The sequence below is a fragment of the Belonocnema kinseyi genome, chromosome 5 (assembly GCF_010883055.1).
Source record: "Belonocnema kinseyi isolate 2016_QV_RU_SX_M_011 chromosome 5, B_treatae_v1, whole genome shotgun sequence".
NCBI lineage: Eukaryota > Metazoa > Arthropoda > Insecta > Hymenoptera > Cynipidae > Belonocnema > Belonocnema kinseyi.
The window spans coordinates 124,327,394-124,332,648 of NC_046661.1; positions in this window are offsets into that span (position 1 = coordinate 124,327,394).

The window sequence follows — 5,255 nt, forward strand, 5'->3', positions numbered from 1 at the left end:
TATATCTAGTTGGGAGTGGTGCTGACTGAAAACAGATGATTTGGAGCGATTCGCGCGCCATCTGTTGGTCATTCTAAGGACTTATTGAACTACCCTCGTAGCATAGAATTTTAACTTTAGAGTCTAAATGCTTGGAGTGAAATAGATGCTTGGCATTAAATTAGGCCTTTTTCCCTTTTTCCAGAGCTTCTTTAACGTGATCATCGTGTCTTAGTCGATCGTCAAGGTGATCTCCCAAGTATTTTACTACCCTTTTGTGTACTATGTATTGGTTTTCATTTTCGCTTGTTTTTATTTTGAAATCTTTCCATACTTTGCAATACTTTTTATGAACTTCATTCAAGTTTGGCCTAAAAAGGATTGTTTCATATTTACTTATATTACATTTTAATCTCCAGGTATCAAAAAAGAATAATAATTTTAAAAATATGTCCTGGAGATTGGCTTGAGCTTCGTGCAGGCATCTACTGATGACATATATTATTAAGTCGTCAGAAAACTCCTGGCTTTTTTGTTAGGTTTTATATTTAATCCATAAGTTCTCAGCAAGTCGCAAGCGTAAATGTTAAACAATATAGGGGAGCTGACAGCCCCCTGTTGCAGGCCCTCATTGAGCACGAGCGTCAGATCTGATTTATTTTCGCTATCGAATACAATTTTTTTTCCGTGCAAGGCGTTCCATAAGATTTTTATAAGGTATTTCGGAAACTCCTTCTTTATTAATCTGAAAAATAGGTCATCCAGCCAAACAGTATCAAAAGCTTTTTTGAGGTCTATAAGACAGGCCGCGACAAATTGTTTGTCATTTAGAGCCCAACAGACATCGGACACAAATTTACTAATCGCGTGTATTGTTGAGTGTTTGTACCTAAATCCAAATTGCGTATCAAGGATTATGTCATTTATTTTCCATGTTATTGAATGGATTGATTCAGTAATATTTCAAATATTTTGCTTATATTTGGCAAGAGACTTATTGATCTATAGCTCTCTAGAATCTTTGCCTTTCTTTTTAAGTGCTTTGACTCTGGCAGTTTTCCATTTATCTGGAAAATGGTAGTTATTCAACATATTGTTAAAAATTATAGTGTATTCATGCAAAATATTAGTAGGTAAGTTCCTAATTGCAATGTTTGGGATTCCGTCCGTTCCGGATGATCTTTTGCTGTTATGATTTTTTAAAATGTTTTTAAGTTTATAGATGTTACAAAAGTAATCCTTGTCATCTTCGTATGTGGGATTAGAGGCAGGATTTGTGTCGCAAAAATGGGTCAGGGTTTGATTATTATTTTTGTCATGCTCCATCTCGTTCTTAAGTTTTTCTTCAGTGTTTATAACAATATTATTTATATCGTCTTTATTATTGTTTCTGTTTTGATTATTGATTGAAGCAAAATGTGCTCCTAGCAAGTTTAATTTATCTCCACTGTCAGTTATATTGAAGTTATTTTCTTCGTCTTTAGGTGTTGAGAGTTTGTCGATTTCCGCGGCTTCTATCAAGTTTATTTTATCCTGTGGAATTTGGAAATTTGGAAAGTCAGTTTCGTTTTTTGATCTAAATATTCTGTTCATTTCTGGAAATAGGTCATCATTATCGTGCATGAAAATATTTCTTATTCTATTATACCAGTAATTATTAATGTTCCTATTAAATAAATGATTTATTTCGACTTTAACGTCTCTTAAGATAAATTCGTGCATGTCAAGTAACGGGCATTTAAATCTCCTGCTAGTAAATACCAGTTTTCTGAGTTGTAAAGTTTAAGTTCATTAAATATAAGGGTTAAGTCTTTGGAAAAATAATTTCTAGTGTGGCCTGCTGCATAAGCGCTAATTATGTATAAGTTTTGATGATTTTGGTGTAGGATTCTGATGATGGTTATTTCGATTATTTTAGTTTGGTTGTCTGACTTGATATTTACCCTGTAAAATTTTAGATTATTTTTTATTATTAGCGCGGTCCCTCCTCCCCCTCTGTTATCTATCCTGTCGTTTCTTAGAATTGTGTAGTTTTCAAAGCTAATTTTGTGTCGTGAATTTAATATGGTTTCGCTTATTATTAGCACTCCGCTAAACTGACAAGTTGAAACTGTGAAAAAGTCATCCTCATAAGCTGCAGTTCAGAAAAGTTAAAAAACCAAATTTTAAGCTCTCTTTTTCTAATTATTTATTATTATGCGACGAAATATTAGCAAGAATATTAATACAATAATTTTTAAATAAATAATTTAAATCGATAACAATTTTTCTTTGCGTAATATTTCATTTTTTTCCGTTGTAGCCTGCTTTACAACTTTTTGCAATGACAGGAAATGTAATATTTCATATACATTAAACATTTTTAATGACAGAACTTAAGAAATTTCATCGTGAACTTTGACAATTTGTCAATAATTTTTTTTTATCTTTCGTGTAAGATTTATTTATTAGGTGTTAAAACTGAGACTTGGCGAAACAAAGTGCCGATTCTGGCTCAAGCATCGGTGGAGGATCGGCAAATATAAATAGCCAATATAGGCTGCCAGAACTGGCTCAACATTGGGCCGATTAAAATGCCGATCTTGGCCCAATAACTTTAGCCGACCTTTGGCTGCAAAAATTGGACCAACACCGGGCCGTGTATTCAGCTCCGGCAATTCGCACTAGGATATAGTCATTTATTTTCAGTCCTTCAGATTGTAATTGTCCTGAATGGATTATTTTAATATCTTCATGCGTCGTCATGAAAAAACATGTTATAATTAAAAACTTGATTATAATTCGCACCGTAGATTAAATTGATAAAAAAAACTTGATATAATATCAGAAAACGATGATTTATTTGCATGCAATTATTAGAATTATAAGAATTACACATACAAACGTTAATTCCTGAATTTTGAATATCCATATTTTTCGGCTTCACTAAATAAAACGACAAAAGAATCCCTGACCTCTTCTCCGACAGGAATGATTTCTGAGGTAAGTGAAGACAATAGACAACTTTAAAGCAGCTTTAACCCAATCAGTCGAAGTTGCAGTCAACAGATCTAATTAGAAAAAATGTTTATTTTTCGATATTATTCACTGTGGTGTGGTTGAGACCTGGCTGGTCACACGGAAATTCTTTTCAATTATTAGCGATCCATAAATTACGTTACCGATTTTAAACTTTATAGACCTCCTCCCCAGACTTTACATTGATAAATTCTTTTAAATAAAATTAATGTAGATGAATTATTAAATTCAATAAGAAATACAGTGAAGCTCTTTTTTAGCGTCGATATTGGGGCTGACGGTGGGTGGAAACTAACTTATTATAGCCCGCTCCAACTTTCTTCGTTCACGCCTGAGTGCTCGCCTGAGTGACAACCGCGGACTCCGCGCACCCAGCGCAGCTCCTGTTACACCTACCTGCAGCGGGGCGTCAATTCATGGAAGGGTTATAAAAGAGAGGGCTACTAAAGAGTTTCACTGTATTTTAAATTCCTGAGATTTCAAGCCAAAATATATTGCATTTCCAACAAAATAGTTAAATATTCAACTAAAAAAGATTTTCTACCCAATGAGATGAATTTTCAACATAAAAGGACAAATTTTCAGAAAACCCACGAATTTAACTTAGCCATGGGCTAAAGAGGGGTTTTACGTTTATAAATTCTTTTAAATAAAATTAATGTAGATGAAATATTAAATTCAATACGAAATATTTTTTATTTATAAGATTTCAAGTCGAAATCTATATTGCATTTTTAACAAAACAGTTGAATATTCAATCAAAAAAGAATTTCTACCTAAAGAGATGAATTTTCAACTCAAAAAGACCAATTTTCATACGAGTTTTTAAAAAATTGTTCCAAATTTAACTAAATGGTAAAATTTTCAAGACAAAAAGATGAATTTTTTCGAAGGCAGTTGAATTTTCAACGAGCAAGTTTCTTTGTAACCAAGAAAGATTAATTTTCAACCAAGAAGAATGACTGATCTAACATAAAAGATGAATTTTAAATTCAAAAGGATGAATTTTTAACAATGAAGTTGAATTTTCCAAAAATAATCAGGTTTTTTACAAATTAGATGAGTTTCTAAGCAAACGGTTGACATTTCAACATAAAAAGATTCATTCTTAATCAATTTTTAGCGAAGAAGTTCATGTTTACCATGAAAGATGAATTTTCGATAAAAAAGGACATTTTAAAACAAGAAAGATGAATTTTTAACAAGTTAGTTAAATTCTGAATCCAAAAATTAAACTTTCATCAAACAAGAATAATTTTCTACCCAAAAAGATGTCTTTTTAACAAAAAATGAATTTTTAACCAAATAATTGAATTTTCAACAAACAAGATTAATTTGCTACACAAAAAGACGACTTTTCAAGAAATCACGTGTATATTCTACCAAATAGTTTAATTTTTAACTTATGAAATATACAGGATAAAGTTTCGAAAAAAATGAAATAATTAAATTTTCAGATAAAAGCTCTAATCAAAAATATCATTGAACAAAAAAAAACGATTTTTCAATAAAGTTGTTAAATTTGCAAGCAAAAAGATTTACTTTCAACTAGGAGGGTTAATGTTGTAGAAAAAAGAGGAATTTCCACACGGTAAAAAAAATTGAGCTGTGACAGGGATATTATTCCTTATTATAGCCAAACATTTAGTTGAAAGCGAACGAAGAAATTTATAAAGATCCCTGGATCAGCGAAAATGAATATCCTTGACCATTTTCCATATACCAGGGATATCGTATAGTCAAACCCCTAATAAGTATAGCTATAATAGGGATATTAAGAATAGGTGTCTGAAACAATTATCGAAAGAGCGCCGGTGCATTATGGGAGCAGCGAAATAAAATGGCGGCAGTCTATTCGGGAGCAGTGACAGTTGAGATTTACTTTGGACAATTAAACGCTTTTTACCACTTAAAATGTGCGCGATTGTTAATATTAAATGGAGTTTGTAATGCAGTAATAATAATTTACATTTGTTTCGATTGTAGGCGATAACTATATTGAAATATCAAGAAACGCGATAAAAACAACAAACTTGACCTCCAAATGCATTACACGGATTTCAGGGAAATTCATTTTCGCGATACCAGACGAAAAATTGGCTACTGTAAGTTAATATATTTCTATAACAACTAAATTTTTTTTTCTGATCTTAAGATAATACAATTGAGACTCCGGATTCTATAACCACGCATAAAATTTGCCTGGCCGCTTCAGGCCGCTCGAGTTGGCCCCTGATGGCTTGAAAATCAGTTTTCGA